Source organism: Antechinus flavipes, chromosome 3, assembly GCF_016432865.1.
Source record: "Antechinus flavipes isolate AdamAnt ecotype Samford, QLD, Australia chromosome 3, AdamAnt_v2, whole genome shotgun sequence".
In the NCBI taxonomy this organism is placed as follows: domain Eukaryota; kingdom Metazoa; phylum Chordata; class Mammalia; order Dasyuromorphia; family Dasyuridae; genus Antechinus; species Antechinus flavipes.
The window spans coordinates 256,286,664-256,312,564 of NC_067400.1; the positions used below are offsets into that span (position 1 = coordinate 256,286,664).

The 25,901-nt window shown below is 35.1% G+C and overlaps 1 long non-coding RNA gene across 1 annotated transcript; it reads left to right on the forward strand.

Annotated features, from left to right (window-relative positions):
- Nucleotides 1-10,932: 10,932 nt before the first annotated feature.
- LOC127557898 (uncharacterized) lies at nt 10,933-14,004 on the forward strand. The gene is made up of 2 exons (XR_007952649.1): nt 10,933-12,013; nt 12,709-14,004. It is a non-coding gene; the product is annotated as an uncharacterized LOC127557898 (long non-coding RNA).
- Nucleotides 14,005-25,901: the final 11,897 nt, after the last annotated feature.

Consider the following 25,901-nt stretch of genomic DNA (forward strand, 5'->3'; position numbering starts at 1 on the left):
CTACTAAAAATGGTAAAGTACTTTTCTTTTTTAAATATAAATTCTTATTGATTGTTATTATATTGTCTTAATTTCCTCTTGTATTTCTCTCCCTCTCTTATGACAAAGAATTGTTTTTTTTTTAAATAGAAAGAGGAAGAACAAAAATCAGCAAAAATAAATGTTTTAAAAACAGATAATATCTGCAATATTCCACACTAGTGGACCTCGCACTTTGCAAAGGAGTAGATGGAAATATCTTCTCCTATCTTCTCTTTTGGGGGAGGGTTAGAGGAACAGCATTTTTCAAGAATTCCCAAAATCACATCTGATTCCTTTATTTTAATAAAATAACTCCTGGGACTTCTGCTTCATAATCCTACTTATAGACAAATAGGAATAGTTCTGTGCTCATAAAGGGAAAATGAAAGAATGGAGGGAGGAACTCTAGCCCCTCACTTCTTGGCTGTTGTGTATTCAGGCAACCAATCGGCTTTATAGTCAGCCAATAAACATTAAGTGCCCACTATGTGCCAGGAGCCATATGAAGTACTAAGTGTGCCATCTTATAGTATGACAACCACAGCCTTGCAAATAGATTATTTGAAGATAATATGCTCCGAGATTCTCCCTCCTTTCTCTACTTCCCCAAAGGATACTTTTTATTTTCTTCAGGATTCCATAATCTCTACCACATGTGCAGCAATCCTAGACCTTGCACTGTGCTTTGCACATAGTAAAACTGATGAATAAATGTTTGTTCAATTGAATTATATAGAATTTTGATACCACCTGGGGAAAACAAAACATTTTGGCTGCTAGTTAGGGGCAGATATGGGAATAGAACTAGGACCTTTTTGGCCTAATGGAATGTTCTTTCCCATATACTCTGTTGCTCTGGGTACACAACTATACAAACAGATAAACACTATTTGCCCATAGGGTGTAGATTGGCTTAATAACTTTCTAAACCTCTGACAGACTCTAGGCAACTTGGTCACATTATTATATTTTAAGACTGGTTTCTCTTTATCTTGCCCAGGCTGAAAGTATAAGGATTGCTCACAGAACCCAGTACATTTTTGTTCAGCACAGACCATTGCAGCCTAGAGTCCCCAGACTTAAGAAAAAGCCACCATTCTCAGTTTCCCCAGGAATTATGACTGTAGGTATGTGCCACCTACCTGGCCCACATTATTTTTTTCCTATAGTAGGGGGAACTATAGAGTGGATCTTATTTACCCTTCTGGTATCTTGAGAAGTCTTCTCATCTTTTCCATAAACTCTAGGATGGAAGCCTTTATATAGGCAACCCTAATTCATAATTGAGATGACATCTCTTAGCTATTTCGAAGACATGAATCAAAAGGGGGTGGGTCCAAATGACTAGTTTGGGCATAACTAGAACCTGCAAAGGTTTACTGAACCCCCTAGAAGGACAGATTAATTTTTAGAACTGTGATATACTTGGGAGTATCCTAGACTAGGTCTATACTAATCAGATAAACCTACCAGCTCTAGGCTATTGAGTGGAATTCAGGAATTCATGTTTGTGTCAGGTTGTAGTATTGATAATAAGAACTGCTTTCAATTGATCTGGTCAAAAATTTTTTAAAAAGTGGAAGCAATGGGAAGGTCTTTAGGTCACAGTATAATATCGTCTTTGTTTTTTTGATATCAGCAAACATTACTAAATTGGAAAATTGGGCATCATATGGTATTAATGATCTGTAATTTTTGGATACAATGTGATAGAATAGAATTAACATTGGTTATGAGTCAAAAGCTCTAAGTTCAAATGCAGGCCCTGTCACTGACTACTTTAAACAAATCACTTTCCCTGTCAATACCTTAGTTTCCTTATTGTTAAAACAAGGATTGTTGACTCTTTAAGGCCCTTTCCAACCCTAGAGCCTGATGATTCTTTTTTTCTCAAAAGCTACTCCATCAATCTTCCTTCAGATCCTGCATCTTGGACCCCTTCTTCATCTGTATAAGTAAGTTACAGTCCTCCAGGTCCTCTGTTTTACTTAGCATTGGGATGGTTGAAGTCCATCTGTAGATTTCTCTAGCTCAGAAGTCAAATTACCTGGGTTTAAATATTACCTCCGACATTTATTACTCATGTGACAATGGGAAAATCACTTCCCTGGACCTCAGTGTTTCCTTGTATGTAGAATGAGGGGAGATGGACTAGGGGGATGCTCAGGTGTCTTCCAGCTCTAGGTCTATAATGCTAAGATATAGTTATTATGTGTGAATCAGATACAAGAACTACTGTGAAAACTTCCTTTAAGTTGGTTAAGGATGGATTTTAGTAGAGATAATTACCATGGAGAATGAATGAAAAAAATGTTATTGGGCAACTTTTAGGAACCATACTGTCCTAAGAATTGGGGTTAAAAATAAACACAAAAAAGGGGCCTTTCCTGCCCTCAACATGTAATGCGCTGAGGCTTGAGTTGATGCACTGAGGTCCCAAGCACATGAGGCTAAATAGTAATTGGACCATACTCTATTAATATATAAGCTTGGAGAAAGAATGGCCCCCGCCCACTCTTTGTGCAAGTCCTGATGTGTTGTATAGGAAATGACGATTTTGGTGGGTGGAGGCAGGGGAGTGGAAAAAGAAGGGGAAGGAGAGACTCTTGGCATTGCTATTGCGATGGTTTGCTCAGCTCAGGTCTCTCTCTGTTAGCTGGCTTCCTGTCGCAGCTGCCCATATTGCTATAGCAATCTTTCTTGCCCATATTGCTATTGCAATCTTTATTCACCTCTTCACTTCAATAAATATTGAAGATTTTTCCCTTAACCTGAATTCCTGACTCCAGCTGATTTTAAATATGCGGTCATTACATCAACAAGTTTACATTTGAGGAGAACTGCATATAGAGGAGCAGTGGCTAGGAAATGTTATTTTACCTTATGACAGAATAAAACTTGGCACTGACCTTTCTCTGGAGCTGATCTTTCCAGATCTGCTGTTAATGATGTAAGGCTGACTACCTATGGCTCCTTAAATAATTTTGTCATTGTAATTTATGACCTTAAATCTATTTAACATTTAGTTATCTCACCAAATACACAGCTGTCAGATAAGGTATAGGTAAACAAAAGCTAGTTAGGAAAAGTTAGGGATTGTAAAGGTAAGGAGGATGGTAGTAAATTTGGAATGTGGGTAGATTTAAAAGCATGTCTGAACAGAGAATGGATATGACATGATGCTAAACAGAACCCATATGTTTGCTGAACTATAAGTTGGGCATAGAAGAAATATTTTCAAGGACATGTTGATTTAAAATTTAAAGAACTTCCTGAGCTTCAGGCAAACAAGAATTGCCAGCAGCCTCAGCCTTGGCATGTAACTATTGGAGGTTACCCTGGGGGGACAGCAGAGAAATTAGAGAAGAATAATAATCAGGTAGGCTGCAGATGAAGAGTTATGCAAATCAAGGGGCAGTCTTGTGGGAAAGAGTATGGCTATCCACACTTTAGTCTCTCACACATCAATCAAAGCATTTATCAATAAAAAATTATTAAATGGCTCCTATTTACCAGGACTGTGCTGTGCTGGGGATACCAAAGGAGGCACAAACAGTCCCTATCTTCAAGAAGTTTTATAATCTAATGGGAGAGACAGCATGCAACCAAATATATACAAACTATATACAGGATAAATAGAAAAACAAATCACAGGGAGAAGGTACTTGAATTAAGAAGAGTTGGGGAAGGCTTCCAGATGAAGAAAAAATTTTAGTTGAGGATTAAGGGAAACTAGGGAATAATGGTCAGAGTAGAGAAGAGAGAGCATTCCAGGCATAAAGGACATCCAGAGAAAAGACCAGGAGTTAAGAGATGTTTGTAGAATGGCCCAAAGGTCGGTGTCTCTGTCTTTGAAAATACATGTCAGTCAGTCAGTATTTATTAAGCACTTTTTGTGTGCTAGGCACTGGCACTAGGGATGCAAATAGATGCAAGAGACAGTCCTTATATTCAAGAAGCTCCCAATCTAATGGAGGAGACAATATACAAACATATCTGGCTCAATGGGTAGAACAGTGGAGTCAGTAAGAACTGGCCTCACATACTTACTAGCTGCATAATCCTGTGCGGGGGCAGAATTCAGCCTGGGAAAGGGGACATTCCAGGTCTGGGGACCAGCTTAATTAAATGTCAGGAGGAAGATAAGTGGAGAGCATGTCTAAAAGGACAAATAGTAAGTAGTATGACTTGGAGGGTGGAATGCATAGAGAGGATCAATCTGAGAGGAAGCTGCCAACATTAGCTGGCACTAGGCTGTGATAAAGACTTTGATGCTGGGGATTTGAATCTTACTTAGCTGGCAATAGATAGTCACCTTAGATTTCTGAGCAAAGAAGAAACATAGTTAGATCCATGCACAATCATTTATGCTACTGGTGCTAGTATATTTATTCTCCTGGGTTGGATTCAGACACTTTCAATACCACAAATGAGCTCTTTGAGCTGTGGAGCATGACTTCTCTCCACTTAACTGCATGTGAGGTGCTAAAATACCATTGTGTTTATTTTTGTTTTAAAGATAAAGGGGACAAAGGTTGGCCTCTAAAACCACCTTGGTACAGTTCAGTCTACAGTGGAAGGTCCAGAATGGAGAATGGAATAAATATATCACAAATATTCTGAGTACTTGAGGGAAAGAACAAAACCAATCATGACTCATGTTTATATAGTGCTTAAAGTTTACAAAACACTTTCCTCACAATGACTATATGAAAAAAAATAGTGTAAATATTATCATCATATATATGATAGATAGGTTAGGAATCTGGACTTAGAAAGGTTAGTTGGGCCTTAAAGAAAGCTAAATATTCCAAAGACAGAGGGAAGAAGGGCATTCTCAGGACAGGGAGCAGCATACACAAAGGCTGATATAGCCTTACAAAGCCTGTACAGAGACTGGATATGGAATATCAGTTTGGCTGCAGTGTAGTGCCTATGAAGAGAAGTAGTGTTAAATAATTCCTCAAAAATATCTTGGAATCTGAATGTGAAGAGCTTTAAATTCTGAAAAGAAGAATTGGTATTTATCTTAGTGGAAAGAGTGAGTCATTGAAACTTCTTGAGCTCTTGATCAGAAACAGTCTGATCTCTGCTTTAGGAATATCAATTTGACAACTGTTTGAAGAAGGGATCAGAGAGGGCAGGGAATGGAGGCAGCCAGTAAAATTAGGATATAATTTAAGTGTCTAGGTAAGAGCTAGTGAGAACTGGAATTAGGATGCTGCCTGTGTAAGTGTGGAGAAGGGAATGAGAGAAGGAAAAACTGAATAAGAGTAGGCAATTGATTGGATGTACAGGGAGGGTGATGGAGAGTGAAGGGCAGAAGATGACTTCAAGGTTACTTAACTAAGTATGTGTGTTTGTACTTATTTTGTACTTACTGTTTGTACTTATTTTGTACTTACTGTTCTTATATTTTATAATTATGTAAATGTGTATATGTTGTTTCTCTCCAGTAAAATATAAATTCCTCGAGGGCAGACATTGTTTCCTTTTTTTCTCTGCATCTCCAGTTCCTACCTTATTGCTTGATACTGTGCTTAACAGCAGGATCTTAATAATGCTTCCTAAATTTATTTAAGTATCTCACCTATAAGATTAGCAAGTTAGAGAAGCCATCAAAATTTTGAAAAATCTAGGTAAACATTATTGTTGGATCTTCTACTTGATCCCACATTTTAGAAAATAAACTAGAATTATTCATGTTGCTAAACCAATGACCACAAATATTTAAAGTAGTATTGTTTTTATTTGAAGCTTTTTATTTTCAAAACATATGCAAGGATAATTTTTTTAACATTAACACTTGCAAAATCTTGTGTTCCAATTTTCTCCTCTTACCCCCCCTTTCCCCTAGATGTCAAGTAATCCAATATATGTTAAACAAAAACACATGTAAATTCAATATAGGCATACATATTTATACAATTATCTTGCTGTACAAGAAAAATCAGATCAAAAAGGAAAAATCATAAAGAAAATAAAATTCAAGCAAACAAGAAAAAAAGTGAAAATGTGATGCATAAAAAGTAGTGCTTTTGAAAGCAAAACAAAAACTGGAAACAGTGAATGATCTTGTATCAGATAATGGCTAAACAAATTATGGAATGTAATGGAATATTATTATATATTCACTAATAATCTTTTTAAATGATATACTCTAGACTTCTCCCAGTAACTGAAGATTAAGCTCAGTGGCTTATAGTTTATAGGACCTATTTCCTTCCCCTAACTTAAAATTTTTTTTAATTGGATCACCATGTTCTCTTTTCCATTCTTGTTGTATCTCTTGTTTTCCATGATTTTACCAATTTCACTGACTGTTGTTCCAAATCTCTACTAGGTAATTTAAATTATTTACTTGTGAATCAACTCCCTAATAACTTTTAAAAAAATGTTTTCTTTTCCAGAATAGGGTGAAGAAAAAGAAATCTAGAAAGGAAAATAGCTTATTCAAAGCCATACAAATGTCAAACTTAAGACTTGTTTTCAAGTTTAGTTCTTTTACTCCTATTTCTCTTATTTTTACCTCCTTACTAGCTGTGTGAGCAGTGATTGCCGAGACAAAGTTGGGAGCAATAATTAAAAACCTTGGATTCTTTGAACTAGCCTTCATTTTGTTATTTGACTCATGAAGTTCATTTCCTATCTACATGGCTTTGTAATGGTTGTTCCTCATGCTTACAAGGTACTTTCTCCTTACCTTTGAGTTATAAATCCCTCTTTCTTTTAAGATGTGAGTTAGACATCATGTGCTAAAAGAAATCTTTATTGATTCCTCCACCTGCACATACACCCTTAATCGAACTACTACTCTTACACAGAGCTTTGTACTTAATTACTTTGGTGTGTATGTGTGTGTGTGTGTATATATATATGGTGTCCCTAAACTCTTAGTACAGTTTTAGACTATTAAAATTTAAGACTTTTAGGTTAAAAAAATTTTAGGCTATTAAAGCTTATTTTTTTTTTTAATAAGAAAGTTCTTGGTTTTATTATTGTCCTACTCGAAAAATCCCAAAGTGATTCTCAATAATAATTTACCTTATGTGATCAGAGGCAAGCAGCTAGTCCAAATCACCAATGTTGAGTTTTGCTTGTGAGTTGCCATTTATCTTTCTGAGTCACTGCCTTTATAAGATAGAGGAAGTATAAGGAAATGAGAACATCTTCCATATGCTTGTTTCCCATTGCTCTACCTCCCTAAAGTTGTTAAGCTTAAATTTTTTTTAAGCTATTAAAGTTTAAAATTGCACTAATACTTATGAGACACCCAATATGTATTTATTTATGCTGCATTTATTTTTATTGAGTGATGCATGATTAATAGTTTAAAAACTGCACTAAGAGTTTTGGTAATTAATAGCTTAAAACTTCGCTAAGACTTATGGGACGTTCTATATGTATTTATTTGTTCTGATTTTTAAAAATTTAGTAATGTTATATTATTTCATTAGTAGCTTAAAACTGCAATAGGGTTTTGGGATGTGTGTATGTGTGTGTATGTGTTTGTGTGTGTGTTTTTATTTATGATGTATTTTTAAAACATATGCTTATTGTCTCCTTGATTAAAATGTGAGTTGTTAGTAGGGACCATTTTATTCTTTGCACCCCCATCCCCAACAACTGCAACAGTGCCTGGCACAGAGCAAGTAGATGCTTATATGGCTTATTGATTAGATAATGATAGAAGCAGGAACCAAAAGAACTCAGGTAGGCTGAATCTAATAAGAAATTAAATGGGAAAAATGGAAAGTTCCATTTTTAGGTTAAAAAAAGCAATTTAACAAGTAGAGGTCTGGGGAAAGTATGTTTAAAAAACAAGTAGAGAATTTTGGCAAATTGCAAACTCAATTTGATGTCAAAATGATGTGTTGTTGTCAAAATAGGAAAAAAAGGGACTTAGGTTATTTTAAGAGAAATTAGGGAATAATCCCTTTGTTCTCTGAGAGATTACATATAGAATCTTATGCCCAGCTCTAGATATAACATTTTAAGGAGAGTATTGATAAACTAGAGACCAAAAGAAGAGTTTTAAATCCATGTCATACACAAATAAATTAAAAGCACTGGATATGTTTAACCTGAATAAGCAATGACTCATGGGGCAAGATCTTTCAAAACTTTAAAAAACTGTTATTCAGAAGGAGAGTTAGACTTGTTCTGGTTGGCTGCAAGGGGCCAGGAGCAATAGTCAAAGGTAGAAGAAGTAAATTTAATTTTGACAACAGGAAAATGTTCTTAACAAGTAGAGGTATTTCAGAAGGAGATTAGACTGCCTCCAGAGGTAATCAATCTCTCCTCATAAGAAGTTTTCAAAAAGAAATGGATGACTACTTTTTGCCTGGAATTCCCTTCTGTATCTGAAGAGAGTGGCATAATGAATAGAGCATTGTACCTGGAATCAAAACAATTCAGTTCAAATACGGTCTTAGGCATTAGTTGTATGACCCTGGACAAATCATCTAATTCATGTTTGCCTCAATTTCCTCATCTATAAAATGAGGATAATAATAATAAAAATACCTCCCAGAGTTATGAAGATCAAAAATATAATTACAAAACATTTAGCACAGTGTTTGGCACATATTAAGTGCAATATAAATGTTAGCTATAATTACCATATGTTTTGAACCTTCTGATAGTCTCTTTCAACTTTTTATTCTGTTATTTTGTGAATATTGTCCTTAAGTCATCCTGTTCCTATAAATAGGGATTATTTCATTCTTTCTATCCCTAGTACCTAGTAAAATGTCTGATGTAAAGAAGGTAGTCAATCAATAGTTTTGATTGAATGATTATTTCAGTAATTCTACTATTGATCAAAATAGCCGTGGTCAAAAGATATGAAGAGGAAGTTCTTAAGGGAAAACATCCAATTTATTTATAATCATAGGAAAAAATTCCAAATCATTAATAGAGAAATAAAAATTAAACAACTCTGAGGTTCTATCTCACATCTATCAGGTTGTCAAAGTTGAAAAAAGAAGGAAAATGTCAAAAAATTTAAAAGAATACCTAAAAACAGTTACAAATCTCTAGAGCAAACAACTTTAAAATCTTGTTACATTCTCAGAATAAATAGCATTTGGCTCATCTTCATCACTTTAGCTCTTCTCACTGAGCAAGGAAATTTAATATAATTTGTAGTCTTGATTCTTAGTTTTGGTATTAAAAACCTTTATTTTCATTTTGAATATAAATGTAAAAACATTAATTTTATGTTCCTTTGGACTCATATTGACTAGATCAAGAACAGTTAATACCAAAAGAACTGGAAAAATTGTAGGTGCCCATCAATGTGGAATGACTATATCAATTGTGCTATGTGAAAGTGACAGGATATTTATGTGCTATTAAGAAAGTATAAATATAAAGAATCCCAAGAAATGTCAGAGGATTTGTCTGAATTGATAAAGAATTAAGCAGAATCAGGAAAACAATATTTATAACAGTGAAAACAGAAAAATAATACAAAAATAATAAATTAAAGCTTTGTAATCTGAGTTTGGCCTGGAGAAGAATTAAGAAAATAAACATACTCAGTAATAGACCTAAACTATACTATAAAACATCAATAATCAAAACTATTGAAGATGATAAAAATAGAAAAGTTGATAAATTAAACAGATTATATATAATCCAAAAGCATTGCAATTGAGAATGCAATTGCACACTACTTAATTGACCCAATCACATCAACTATCAGAATAAAGGTAAATTGGTTGTTTATTGCTCAGACATGATTTACTTGTATTTGTCTCTTTATAACTCTGTTTGGAGTTTTCTTGGCAAACGTAATGGTTTGACTTGCCATTTCCTTCTTCAGATCATTTTATAGAGAAGGAACTGAGGCAAACAAGATTAAGTGACATGCCCAAGTTCATACAGCTCATAAGTGTCTGAGGTCATGTTTGAATTCAGGATAATGAGTCTTACTGATTTATGTCACATAGCTGCCTAAAGGTAAGTTAAGTTTCAATGAAAACTCCTGGGAAATTAAGAAAAGCTGGCAGAAATTAGACCTTAAACCAACTTTCAGACCATATGCCACAATAAACTGCAATAGATACATGAACTAGACAGAAAATCTCCTATCATTAGCAAATTAGGTAAACACAGAAGGAGAAATATTTTGCAACTATAAAGAGTAAAGGAAGAGTCTTGACCAAGCATTCAATAGAAAGTATCACAGCAAATAAAGAGACAATTTTATTTACATAAAATTGAAAAGATTTTGCACAAATAGGACCAATAAAATTAGAATGAAAAATAAAATAAGTAATTGAAAAAACTTTAATAGTATGTTTCTCTGTGAAAAATCTGATATGCAAGATGTATAGAGAATTGATGCAAAAAAATAAGAATAAAATATAGTCTCCAAAAGATAAATGGTCAAAAGATCTAAGTAGAGAATCTCAACAGAAGGAATATAAGCTATCAACAATCATTTGAAACAAAAATGTTTCAAGTCACTAAGAACAAGAGAAATGAAAACTAAAACAGCTCTCATGTTCTACATTATATTCATCAGAATGATAAAGATGACAAAAAAAGAAAGTAATAATCATTAGAGAAACCAGGAGAACAGACACACTGATGCATTAATTATGAAGCTGTAAAATAGCATGGACATTATTTCTTTCTTTCTTTCTTTATTTTAATAGCCTTTTATTTACAGGTTATATGTATGGGTAACTTTACAGCATTGACAATTGCCAAACTTCTTGTTCCAATTTTTCCTCTCCTTTCCCCCCACCCCCTCCCCCAGATGGCTGGATGACCAGTAGATGTTAAATATATTAAAGTATAAATTAGATACACAATAAGTATACATGACCAAACTGTTATTTTGCTGTGCAAAAAAAAATCGGATTCTGAAATATTGTACAATTAGCCTGTGAAGGAAATCAAAAATGCAGGTGGGCAAAAGTATAGGGATTGGGAATTCAATGTAATGGTTCTTAGTCATCTCCCAGGTTTCTTTCACTGGGTGTAGCTGGTTCAGTTCATTACTGCTCCATTGGAACTGATTTGGTTCATCTCATTGCTGAGGATGGCCAGATCCATCAGAATTGGTCATCACATAGTATTGTTGTTGAAGTATATAATAATCTCCTGGCCCTGCTCGTTTCACTCAGCATCAGTTCATGTAAGTCTCTCGAGGCCTTTCTGAAATCATCCTGTTGGTTATTTCTTACAGAACAATAATATTCCATAACATTCACATACTACAGTTTATTCAGCCATTCTCCAATTGATGGGCATCCACTCAGTTTCCAGTTTCTGGCCACTACAAAGAGGGCTGCCACAAACATTCATGCACATACAGATCCCTTTCCCTTCTTTAGTATCTCTTTGGGGTATAAGTCCAATAGTAACATTGCTGGATCAAAGGGTATGCACAATTTGATAACTTTTTGAGCATAGTTCCAAATCACTCTCCAGAATGGCTGGATGTGTTCACAATTCCACCAACAATGTATCAGTGTCCCTGTTTTCCCACATCCCCTCCAACATTCCACATTATCTTTAGTATGGACATTCTTGAAAGCAATAAACTGTTCATATCCATTGAACCTGCAGTATAAAAGAACTGAAAATAAGGTAGATGTGCTTCTTCACAGGGTGAAGCATTCATCCAAAACAAATTGAATCAGGAAAAAGGGAATGATTTCCTTCCCTTGTTCCCTCTCTTTTACCTGGAATTTGACAAATAAGCCTAGAGATGTTCTGTTTCATTTATCCAGTTTCAGATGCCAGTAGCAATCCCTATTAGATCCAAGAGTCTGTGCCACAGTGATGACCTTGGAACCAGGATTCAGGCAGGATGATGTAGTCAACCAGCTCACTGTGGAAGCCCTGAGACGCCGGAGTGTCTGGGATTCAAGCCTGAGGAAAATTTGGACATGGAATTTGGACTGTGTTCTATAGGATCCAAACTAATTTGTCAACTAACTGATCCTTTTCTACTCTCTAGAGGTGGTGCAAGGTAAGAGTGGAATTATGCCTCCCATGTATTGGAGAAATAAGGTTTTATATTTATGATAATATCTTTTGAAGTTAATATTTTTGTGTAAAAAATGTTAATTAAACTTTTAATGGTAATGGTCCAGGGTGCAGGGGACTCCCATGTACAGTTGAGGGAACAACATCATTGTGAGCTGGAACCAATTTTAGAGAGCCTAGGACACTCCCTCTGCCCCATTACTCTTATGTGTATCAGGGGATCCTTATGAAAGAGTGAAATGTAACATATTTGACCTTAGGAGGAGTGAGTCTGTTATTACAGAAGAAATTCAAGCTATCAGCAATCATATGAAAAAATATTTCAAATAGTAAAATTAAGAAAAATGAAAATTAAAACAATGCTTAAATTTTACTTCCTAATCATTGTATTTGCAAATATGACCCCCCCCCAAAAAAAAATGACAAGTACATTAATACACTATCTCAAGTGTATCAGTTCACTGGACTTCAATTTGGAAAAATTCCAGGAAAATAATTTATATAGTAATTTTAACATTTGTAAAGAAAAACAATTTAAATTTAAGATGTCTGAAACAGAACTTATTATTTCATCCCATTCTGAACTTTCTTGTTACTGTTGAGCTCATTTCTGTCACCCACGTATAAAACGTTAGTTTTATCCTTTATTTGTTGACAAACTTTCTAATTTCTATTTAGACAGCATCTCTGGAATATGGTCCCTTCCCTACTCACAGAATTACTACAATAATTCATCTCTCAACCATGGCACAGCAACCACTTCCAGGCAAAACTATTTCAGCAGAAGAGCTAAACCAGATTGAGGATAACCAAAGGACCTCTAATTTGTCATGAATTAGGGGGATGTTTACTCCAAGTGTGTGAAGACATCCTCTGATGGAATGGACAGATGAGAAATTTTTGTTCCAATGACCACAAAGATGGCTGAAGTGGGTATTATGGAGTACTACGAGGTTGGGTCAGACATCAAAAAAACCAAAATCATCCACTGCATCCTGGGCCATCACAGGTTGTCTTGACTTTTGTCCTGCCACTGGACTTCAATGACTAGAAGAGATAGACTGACAATTTTGAACAGCTCTGCCTCACTTTACTCTAGTTCATCCCTGTGTTGTCATTGGTCCTCTTCCAGAACAAAGGATAAACAACAACAACAACAACAAAAAAAACAGCAACAAAAACAACCACCACTATATTTCAAGTTCTCATAACCTAAACTATTACAATAGCCTTCCAGTTGTACTTCCTAACTCATTTTTGTCCCCTCTAACTCATCTTCCATATAAATGCCAATATATTTTTCCTGAACATAGACTTGTCACTCAGTAGTTATTATTGACTCCCTACTACCTCTAGGATCCAATATTAGCTCTTCTGTTTGCCCCTGAAAGCTCTTTACTGGCCCCCTCATATATTTATAATATGTGCTATATTATGTATAATTATATATATTTTACATATAATATATATACTATTTTATAGTTTTTACCATATTAAAGCTCTTCCACATGTTCCATGAGCCAATAATAGGGATCTACTTGCTGTTTCTCAACTGTGATGCTCCAACTTCCACCTCAATGCTCTTATTCTGGCTGTCCCATATTTGGAATGCTCTCCTTTCTAGCCTGCCTCCCTTTAAGACTCAGCTCAAGAGCCACTTTCTTCTGGGAGCATTTTCCAATTATGTTCCCTCCTCCTTTATAGCCTTCCCCTCCAAGATTGCCTTCCACTCACTCTTTATTTATCTTGTGTATGCCTATTTATGTATATGTTTTTCCTTCATTAGAATGAAAGATCCTTTAGGTTTTTTTTTTCCTTTATTATTTTCAGAACGTAGGTATAATTCCTGGCATATAATAAGGACTTAATAAATACTTGTTGATGGATTATTGTATTTAATCGTGACTCCAAAAGATTGATGATGAAATAAACTTTCATATCTTTTGACAGAATTAACAGAGTATAAGTACACAATGAGGTGTGTATATATTTTCAGTGTAATTTTTTTCAATTAATAAGCATTGATTCTGAAGCATATTTTCAGACATGACAAATAAGAGGATTTGCTTGACTGTTCTTGGTACAAACGAGAGGAAAATACCAGATGGAATTTGATGAATAGTCGGACATGATTGAAATGACTAAACAACAATAACCAATACTCCCCACATACATATCTAAAAATCTATTATTTAATTTATATTATTTCAAAGTTTTGTTTGTTTTTAATAAAATAATCATTTTCATATATATATATCCCTCCAAGTGCCATATATTTCCCAATATATCATCACTGAAGCCTTTCTTATAACAAAGAAATACAATTAAGCAAAATGATTAACAAAAGCACTGATAGTATTTGTATCACTGAAGTCTTCTTCTCCACTATGAGCCAGGAAATGTGTTTTATATGTTCTTCAGGACTGTGATTAATCAATTTGTGTTATTTTCATTTGTATCATTGTTGTCATTTTATTATTCTCTTGATTCTTTAATTCTTTCTCAATCAATTGATAAAGTCTCCATATATACTTTAAATTTCTCATATTTATAATTTCTTACAGATACATAATATATTGTATTCTATTATATACTGATTTGTTCAATCATTATCCAATCCATGGTCATATACTGTTTCCAGTTTTTACTATTGTTTTGCTTTTATAAATATGGCTCTAAGTATTTTGACATGATTTTTTTTTTCTGCCTTGGATCTCCTTGGATTAGATGCCTAGTAGTGAGATCTTTGGTTCTAAGGGTATGAATAATTTAGTGACTTTTCTTTAGTGATTCCAAATTATTTTCCAGAATGTTTGAACCAATTCAGTTTAGAGAAGGAATGGGTTTGAGATGAAGCAGAATTGAGAAAAGTAAGCAACTGATTGGATATGGTAGACGATGGGGTGAAGGAGAGTAAAGAGTAGAGGATGACTCCAAGGTTACTCCACTAAGGTGCTACAAAAGCATTTTCTGATTTCCTTAGTTGCTAGTACTTTTCACAAAATTATTTTTGTATTTACTCTGAACATATTTTGTACTTATTAATCTGGGCATATGCTGTTTCCCTCTGGTAAATATAAGTTCCTTAAGTAAATAGATGGTGTTGAGTCAGATTTATGGAATACTAGAACAGAAAGAGACCTTAAGAGATCATCTGGAAGATCTGAGAGAAACTTTTGTAGCTTAGTTCAGATCACATAATTAGAGAAACAACATTTAGGGTATTAATAAGGTATTTTATGTTATGTTAAAGAAACCCAACAAGGTGTCTGGTTTTGTTATGTTTCAATCATCTTATTATTCTTTTCTGTCTCATTTTCATGCCTCTATGCACTTCCTACTTTTGACTAGGGCCAAAATAGCAGAAGTACCGAAATACTTTATATATGGTTCTCATGATATTTTTGATCTGGCCAGAAACAGGAAGTATTATGAAACATCTCAAAGGAAGTCTTGACATTTGACTGCATGCTGCACATACTTTCCTCTCCACTCCTTTTCCCTCATATTCCTTCATATCATCCTCCTTATCTTTATACCTACATATTCCCTTCCCTTATCTTAAATTGTGTTAATTTTGTTTATGAAAAACTTCTTCAATGTTATATAATTTAAATTTGTCTATATCCTTTGTGATCACTTCTATTTCTTCCTAACCTTTTTTATAATTAAGACCTAAGTCTCTAGCTATAAGCTATAAAAATTGATTGATCAAATTCTCCTCTAATTTTTTTAATGTGATGACCTTTAATATTTAGGTCACAACATTTTTCATTCACTATGGCATATTTATTTATTAATTAAGCTTCTATTCAGTACTTTATCACTACTTTTGAGTGGGAGAATATCTAGTTTAAGTGTCTTTTCTGATGACCAATCCCTGATGTTTCATATCCATCCATGTCAGCCCATCCCTCCATTATTCCTGTTCCTATATCCCTTAACATTCTTTTAAGCCCTCTAAAATCTCTGTCCTAAATTACTTTATATTTTATATTTACTTATTTGTGAATGTTTATTCCTCTCCAATTGAATATGAGTTTCTTGAAAGACGGAGCAGTTTTATTTTGTCTTATAGCATAATGCCTGACACATATAAAGTGTTTAATATAAATACTTGTCCAGTGGAATTGAAATGAAAGAATGGAAGAATCTCAAAAGAAATGGAAGAAATCAATTTCAGAAATGAGGAATGGTAAAAATCAAAGGCTAGAGAGACAGGAGAGCACATAACAAGAATAGAGGACAGTTTGGCTGAAGGATATTCTACATTATGAAATAAAGCTGGAAATATGGTTGTATTCAGATTATAGAATGATTGAATATCAGGATAAGAAGTTTGCATTTTCTTTGATAGATAATAGAAGGGGCAGCTAGGTGACATAATGGTTAAAGCACCCTGAAGTCAGGAGGACTGAGTTCAAATCTAGTCTTAGATCCTTAACACTTCTCAGCTGTGTGACCCTGGGCAAGTCACTTAACCTGAATTACCTCAGCAAAAATAAAAATAATAATTAAAAAAGATAGATAATGGAGATCCTATGAAAATTTCTGAGTGCATGAGTTACATGATTTAAGTAGTATATTAGAAAGATTACTTGGCTAGTGAGTAGTGTGAAAGAAGGATTGTTGTTCAGTTGTGTCTGACACTAGAGTTTTTTTTTTTTTTGACAAAGATAATGTAGTGATTTATCATTTCCTTTTCCATCTCATTTTACAGAGGAGGAAACTGAGGCAGACAGAGTTAAGTGACATGCCCAGGGTCATATGGGGAGGAAGAATCTGAGACTAGATTTGAATTCAGAAAAATGAATCTTCTTGCTCTAGGCTTGGTACTCTATCCACTGTACCACCTAAGTGCCCTGAAGGAAGGATTAGAAGGAAGATAAACTGGAGGTGAGAAAATTACTTATGAGACTTTTGTAATAGTCTGGGAAAAAAACAGTGAGGTCCTGAAATAGGGTGGTAGCAGATGGAATAGAAAGATGGATGTAGAAATTCTTTTTTTTTTTTTTTTTTAGATGTAGAAATTCTAAGACTTTGGGGAATAAGGAATAGAGAAGAATCAAGAATGACTGAAAGATAATTAGGAAGAGCAGAAAATTTGGGGGAAAATGATGAATTCAGTTTTGAATATGTTGTTAGAAGGGTTAGCATGTTTTTTGAGATAAGTTTTCTAGCAGGAAGTTGAGATGTAGAATTGGAGCTTTGGGAAGAAGGGAGGTTTGGGAGATATCTGTATAGAAGTGAGCCCACATTTGCGGATGAAAAGACCAAGGGAAAGACTAAAGAAATGAGATGAAGGTCAATAACAGAACTTTTGGTCTTCTGTATTTAAGAGTTTGGGAAAAGTTACAGGAGAGAGTATAACAACAAAGTAGTATTCCTCATAATTCAGTATGTCTTGAATCCCCAAGCAAGGGATTTAGCAACCTTAAAGCAGAATCTAGAAGAAATGGTTTTGAACTACAAAGTCAGAAACCCAGATTCTAGTGTCAGTTATGTCACTATTTAGCAATATGATTTTGTGTGTAGTTAAAGTTAAAAATCATCCTTTGTTTTCAAAGAGGACTAATGACATCATTTGGTAATGTCTTAACTTTTGTGTGAAATGGATTTACTCTCTTCCAGGGTCACTGATGTCCAGTGACAAGACAAATGTCAAATTAACCAAAGATTGTTTGGGATGCAATGGAAACCATGACATTTTGGATGTCAAGTTCTAAGAACTCCACAGCACCTGCTTCAGTCATGGTTGGAACATATTGTTCACATCTTTCCATTCTGCCAGGGGAAGTCTTCACAGGGTCCCTAACCAACTGATGGAGTTGAAGTCTGTCGGTCACTCTCAATCTGGTACATGTGGAGTGTTCAAGGAGGACTAGTGTGAGGGCTTGCTAATAATCCCTTTTCAGGGCTCCTCTTCCATCTTTGTTGTACACCTACCAACTAACTCTCACCCGTGACTCCAAAAAGTTGTAGTATATTCAGTGGGCACACCTGGTAAAACCGTCTCCAAAGATGGACTAATAAGAATTAATAAGCTGTCTTTAATCTACATTAACAAGACCTAGTATAGGGGAAGTTCAGTTTAAAAAAAAAAAAAGGCCAACTGTGTGAACCAGATTTGAAGACAGTATTATAATGAAAGTTGAACATCCTTTGATTTTTTTTTTTTTTTGAGATAACTGGGGTTAAGTGACTTGCCCAGGGTCACAGACAGGAGGTGTTAAGTGTCCAGGATCAAGTTTGAACTCAGGTGCTCCTGACTTCAGAGCTGGTGCTCTATTCACTGTGCCATCCAGCTGCTCCTATACTTTGATTTTGATAGTGATATTACATAATGTAAAAAGATGAGCATGTGGTAGTGTTGCATTAAATTAATATACACTTCAAAACAGTGTTAATGAAAGTCATGGTTTCTTATGTAATTTTTTTATTCTTGATATCTTAAAATGTTCATGTTTATTGATGACTATTAAGTTTATTATAATAATAAAAACTTTTGCAAAATTATAGGGTAATTAATGTATATGATTTCATACCTCTGGAAAAAAACCCATTCAGGGCTTTAATAAAAAAGTCAAGCATAAAATACTATCAGAGGCTCTTTTATGTTAAAACAAGTAGTCATGATGAATGGGCTCATTTCTAATCAGGTGAGGAAGATAGTTATTAATTCTCCTACTATTTTTTTTATGATAGTTTTTCATTTGGAGATAGGGATATAAGAACTTTTTCTTACCAATGGAACTAATAAAACCAATGTTAATATAGATGGTACAATAGATAAAGCACTAGACTTAGGATCAAGAAGACTTTATGAGTTCAAATCCAGCCTCAGACACTTACTACCTAGGAGATTTTGGAAACTACTTGACCCTGTTTGCTTAGTATCCTTATCTATAAAATAAGCTGGAGAAAGTAAGTAACAAGTCACTCCAGTATCTTTGCTAAAAAAACAAAAACAAAAACAAAAAGAAAAACAAACCCTAAATGGGGTTACAAAGAGTGGAACAACAACTCTAAGTAAAAAAGATATATGTGAAATAAGATGTATCATGAGAAGTAATACTCTCCAATCTCTCCGCATCCCCCCCTCTCTTCCAATTGGTACTCTAGGCAGGCACATTTTCCCCAGTTTCAGGGACCTGTTTTCCTTCTAGTATGGCTTTTGGTCTGAGACTTCCAACTGTAGATCTATTTTCTTACTTTGAAGACTTAGTATTACAGAGAATCATATTTGTGTGATTGCAAGTCATTTTTTTTGGGGGGGGAACCCCAAACTTAGTCAACAAGACAATCTGTTTTTTTAACATATACCAATGAAATTTTCAGGTACTACCACAGCTATGACTCAGAGGCTAACAGAATGTCAGAGTTCAGAGATTATCTGGTCCAATCTGTACTAGAATAGGAATCCATTTCACAGAATCTCTAACAAGTGATTATTTAGGCCCTTCTTGAATACCTTCAATGATGGGACATCCATTGCTTTCTAAAGTAGTCTATTCCATTTTTGGACAACTTGAATTTGTTAGAATTTTTTTCTTACATAGTAGGTAGCTGTGTTGATATTTGTGGCTCTGAGGGAGGGGCAGATGAGGGGGCTGAATATATCTAATGGCTCCTCTTCCAGTCCTTTATCAATGGAGAAGAAACAAGAGGTGGGGTTAGAGATAAATCACTCTTTTCTCTTCAGAGAGAGTAGATAACAGGATAGTATTATATCTATTTGCTCCTTTAAATAGTACTGATTTAGTGGAATTAACTTTTATGTTCAAGCTAATTTTTTCTTTGTTTCTTTGTTTCCTTCCTTCTCTCTTGAAGGAAATTGGAATTAAGTGTTTTGGCCAGGGTCACACAACTAATAAGTGTCTGAGATTAGATTAAACTCATGGCCTCCTGAGTCCTGACCCCTGCTCTACCCATTGTACTATCTAGCTGCCCTCTAATTTGCTCTTTCTAAAGGGGAAAAAGAGAGGCCCGATGTTATGGGCCAGAACTTGAAACAAGATGCTAAGTAAATGGAACTGAGGAGACAGTGGTTAAATCTAGTTTAGCATTGATTTAATACTACAACAAATAATGGTTTCCTACTGATATAATGATTGATGTATACTCAGTGTGGGGCATATAAGGAGGAGCTGTTAGGGCCAGAAAGCACAAGCCCAGTAGAAGCTCTTGAAGTCTCAGCCAGGATTCAGTCGAGGAGATTCACAAGTCAGGGAAGGCAGTTTAAGCTCTCAGAACCAAGATTACAGAAGGCCTCTAAGAAAAACTAGCTGAGCCCCAAGTGAAAGAGATAAGACTTTGAAGGAGACAATAAAGGATTTGGACTTTAACTCCTGGCTGCATTTGGGATGATTACTCTAAAATTGAAACTAAGGCTGCTCCCAGAAGCCCCCCAAGAAACCTGCTCCCAGAGAATATTACATTTTAGAGAAGAACACTGCAGCCCAAGATTTATATACAATGCTCTCTTCCTGTGAAATACCAAATCAATGCCCATAGCAATTAGTAAAGAAACCCATTTGTTCAAGTTAATAGAAACATAAAAATCAGAAGGGGTGTGTGTGTGTGTGTGTAAAAATATATACCAGGAAATAGAGGTTGAATAAGGTCTCTTTTTTTGGAGGAGTGAGATAATTCCATTCCAGAGTAGAGGAGAGAAGGGGGGAGGGGGGGAAAGGAGGAAAAAGGGAGGGAAGGAGGGAGAGGGAGAGAGGGAGAAAGAAGGAAAGAAAGAGAGAGAGAGAGGGAGGTAGAGGGGAAAAAGGAAGAGGAAGGGAGAGAGAAGGAGGGAAGGAGGAAGAAAGAGAGAGAAAGGGGAGAGAGAGAGAGAGAATTTGAAGAGACCACATCTTGTTTCTCTTCCATTCTTATAAATTCTGCTTACCCCTCATTTCTATCAATGAGGAAAGAATTACATACCAATGAACTTTGGGATTATACTTGCGCTAAAATTTGCCTTACTACAATTTCTACCTACCTGTCCTAGTTCTGCCCTCTGGGACAAGAACAAATCTAATACTTTTATCACACGAAAGCTTTTTAAATAGGTAATGGTGTGTCTTCCCTCCTAGGGTTTTTCTAGTAAATCTTTTAACAACTAGCCCTTACAAAAATTTAGCCATGATATACTTTTAAGTTTTTTTTTTTGCTAATATTATTGACATTTTCTTTGTCAGTTTCTTAAATTTTGACAACACAGTAAGTCAAATCATTTATGACATTTAGCAGTTTCCAAAGAGTAAATGTTCATAATGAAAATTTAACAATTTGCTCTCTCAAGAAGGTTTGAGCAGGTTCTAGTCTACCTCTCTTTCTATCCATTCCTTGCAATTCTTATCTCCTGGTTAAACTTCCCCAGTTTCTTTAACCAATTCTTGTATGTATCAGTGTCTTCAGTCTTCTCAACATCCCAAGTATCTGCCTGTTGGACCCTCCCTTGGAATTTGTGAAAGTTCTTCTAAAATGTAGTACTGAAGACTGAATATAATACTCTTTTAAAAAATAATTAATGTTGTGTTTTGTCTTTACATTATAAACATTTATAGATTATTACCACACATAAAAAGTTTTTTGTAATAAAGTAAAAAAAAAAAGACTAATAATGCAATGACCTCCGTTGAAAGTGCATGCAATATTCGATATCTAATTTACCTTTTTATTCTCTTAAACTAAGAGAAATCTATTTTTCTATCCCTTCTACTCCCCACTTCATTGAAAATAAATTCTTATAATTAGGCATAATCACGATATAAGTATACATCAAGAAATACACACACACACACACATAAACACTTACATGTATATGGTTGTTATTACTGTGACGTAAGGAATAGAGAGAAATGACATGGAAGAAATTTGTCACTACTGTTAGACTTTCCAGAGTTGAACTCTCATCAGGAACTGGAATAGCCAATTGGAGAGAGGTGGAGAGCCAGAATAGTTACCAAAAACTTGACTGTTAACAATGTTGGGAGACCAATTCAACCCTCCAGGACTGCATTGCTTTTCCTTTCATACATTATAATAACCCTTCCTACTCATTTCCTTTCTATGACAAACATGCAAACATTCCATGAGGAAAATATTTTGTTACTTTTTTTTTTGCTGAGGCAATTGGGGTTAAGTGACTTACCCAGGGCCACACAGCTAGGAAGTGTTAAGTGTCTGAAGGTGGATTTGAACTTGGGGCCTCTTGACTTCAGGGCCAATGCTCTGTTCACTGCACCATCTAGCTACCTCTATTTTGTTGCTTTTAATATATCAAGTGACCAAAGAAAAGTCAGTTGTCTACATAATGTTAATACAGAGGGTTTGATTTAAACTAGGAAGTCTCAGAGAAATAGAGTTTTTCTAGTAAATCTTTTAACAACTAGCCCTTATAAAAATTTAGCCATGATATACTTTTAAGTTTTTTTTTTTGCTAATATTATTGACATTTTCTTTGTCAGTTTCTAGAATCAGAAAGTTTTATATTTTATTTATCTTGAGTCACTCCATAAAAATCAGGGATTTATTCTTCATCTGAAGTTCACATGAAGTCCAGGAGATCCATGGATAGATTTCAAGGATCTATAAACTTTGGGGGAAATTACATCATTAATTTCATCAAATCTCCAAATGGAAATTTAGCATTTTTTTGTTTTGGGAAGGGCTGCATAAGCTTCACCAGACTGTCAAAGAGGTCCATGATACAAAAAAGCTACAACTCTAGATTTATTTAGAATCCAAGTGAACAAGGGCTTCCCATTTCCCCTTCCCCTACCTCCTGGTTCTTCCCTGTGCACAGCTCATTCTCTACCAGGGAAATTTACAAACCATATTCTTTCTCTCTATGATCAATGGTAAAGTGTACCCTATCATTTTGTCAATTTACAAAGACAGGACAAAAACTGGGCATGAATTTATCTGAGTAGCTTCGGCTACTTTAATAACTTAAATATCCCCCAGATGGACAGCTGGATGGTGCAATGGAAAAAAACACTGGACTTGGAACCAGAAAGACTCATTTTCCTCAGTGCAAATCTGGCTTCAGACAATCAATAGTTGTGTGATCCTTGGCAAGTCATCTAACCCTATTTGTTTCAGTTTTTTCATCTGTAAAATGAACTGGAAAATGTTATGAGTTCAAATGTTGGAATTCTTGTTCTTCTCAAAACACAGGGCTTAGAGGCTTAGAGCCCTCCGAATGTCTCCAAATCCAAAGGTTCTGTCCTTCAGCCTCTGCCTCTGCTTTCTTCAGCCTCCAACCAACACAGAGATGGAATGTCTCTCTTGTCTCCTTCTGGGGAGCCCAGCCACCAACTACAGTGGTGTGAGATGAAGATGAATCTGGTTGTCCACTGAACTCTCACTCGTAGCTTTATCTTCTGAAAGCTCTTCTCTGCCACCAGCCAGCCAAGTGGAAAAAAATGTATTCTCTCTTGCCTTGCCTCGGAGAGAGGACTTCTGGCGTAATTCCACTGAAATCTGACCGAGAGCCTCTGTCTGTTTCTTTTATCCAAGAGGGAGGAATTGTGGGATACGAGAGAGAGGGATTATGGGTTTTCTCCCACAGTGCTCTCTGGCCCAAAAAGCTTTAAGGGAGGTGTGGACTCCCTTGAAGTTAGAAAGTGTACTTTGTGAAGCTAGCATACTTGTGAACTCCAATGAGTAAAGGTGTGAACACAAGCCTTGTATTAATTAGTTCTACTTAGTACCTTGTTTCAGGTTCTGGCCAAAATCTTTTTGTAAGATTAGATCAACTCTAATTAGTTAGCAGTTAGTAAGGATTCCATCAGGAAAAGGAAATGGCAAACTTTTTACCAAGAAAACTCCAAATGGGATCATAAAGAGTTGGACATGATTGAAATGACTAAACAACAAGTAATAGAAGAGTTGTCCAAAGTGGAGGCTGAATGATGATTATATCTCAGTAGTCTAAAGTGAACAAACTAGACTTACAGGAGACAGATATAGATAACAAAAAAGAGGGCAGATAGTTAATAGTATCCACTAGGAACTGTATCTTACTCATTAAGCTTGTATTTCATGGAAAAGATGGTGTTAGAAAGCTGTGCACCTCCAATTCATTGGCTGAAGCTGTGTGGGGTGGGTTTACCATGGATGTAGGAACAGTTTTTCAATTTTGTTGATTAAGGAACTCTGATTTATCACTTTCACTGGAAGCCATCAGATTATAAGGAAGCAGTTCTTTGTTTTGACCAAATTCATGAGAGATTGTTGGTAAATCCAACTTAACAATAGAACCTGTCTAAAAAGAGACTTTCAGAATTAAACTTAGACATGAATATTCACACATATTATCTCTCAAAGCATTTTAGATTTAGAACTAGAAAGAACTTTCTTGTCTAATTCTTCATTTTACAAATAAGAGAACTGAACCCACAGAAGTTAAGTAAGTGACTTAGTCCACATTATATGAGTTGTTAATGGGCAAAATTGGTAATTGAGTTTAGGTAGTTTGAATCATAACCAGAGCTCTTTCAACTACTCTCAATAATCCTTTAAATTAGATATTGCTGGTATTATTATTCTCATTTTATGGATATGGAAACTAAGGCTCAGAAAGATTAAATGATTTGCCAATGAAAATTTTCGCATATAATTGCCATTATTGCTACTATATGTGAATATATCATTTGAACCTAATCTGACAAAATAATTGGGATTGGGCATTTGCATAGAATATCTATGCTTTTGAAAGTTATCTTCCTTGAGAGATTATATCTAGATCAAAAGACTACTTAATAACTAAGACTAGATTTTTGCCTACCTAATCAATATCTGACATTAAAGTCGTTTTTTTTTTTGGGGGGGGGGAGTTGGAGGGAGGTTAGGCAATTGGGATTAAATGACTTGCCTAGGGTCACACAACTAATAAGTGTTGAATGTCAGAGGTCAAATTTGAACTCAGATCCTCCTAACTCCAGGTTTAATGCTCTCTCCATTGTGCCATCTAGCCACTCTAATTTGACATTAAAATCAAGCCATCATGATTCTCTGGAGCAGTGTAGAGACACGGATGAATCCTTTGGCTCTCTTATCATTCATGTGGACCATTCATTTTAATATTCACGGGGACCACCAAAACCTGTCATTTGCATTTGTCATTTGCACATTATGATTTCGTATTAGCAATAATAATAGCAACAACTTTTTAAAATATAACATATCAAGGTTTACAAACCTCTCTCCTCTAACCAATTTATTAGATGAATAGGTATTAATATTATTATTTCCCATCTGGAAGATAAGGGAACTGATACTAAGAAAGATTGAATGATTTTCTGTTTATGATCTCAGAGTAAGTAACTAACAAAGTTATAATGTTAAAACTCAGGGCTCCTGATTCCAAATCTAGCATCCCAGAGCCTCTACTACCAAAATCCTGTGTCCAAGATGATGCTTTATCTTGCAGGCTATATTTATGCTGCTTTCTCTTTTGTGACATCTGAGAAACACTCTGGTCCTTTGATAGGAAAAGAAGCTAAAGAACATTGCTTTTATTACTATATGTAAGAAACAAATGCTGAGAATTCTTTAGGAGCATATAAGGAATACAAAACCAAAAGGTTTAACTCAGTGTATAAGAGAAACACCGTGCAAAGCGTATACTTTAACTACTAGGATGCAGATGCCCTGATCTCAGTAGCCCATTTACAAACCATCTTTTAGTTTGAGTCACTTCTGCAGATGACTAATTTCACCCACTTGAGATTGATTCTCATTATCTCTCATTCCAGAGAGTGACATTTCTGTCTATCCCCACTCCCAAAATCTGGGGATATTGCTTGGTGCTTTTAACCCCTTGGACACCAAACGATCTTTGGACATGGGTTTGAGAACCTTTTGTTTGC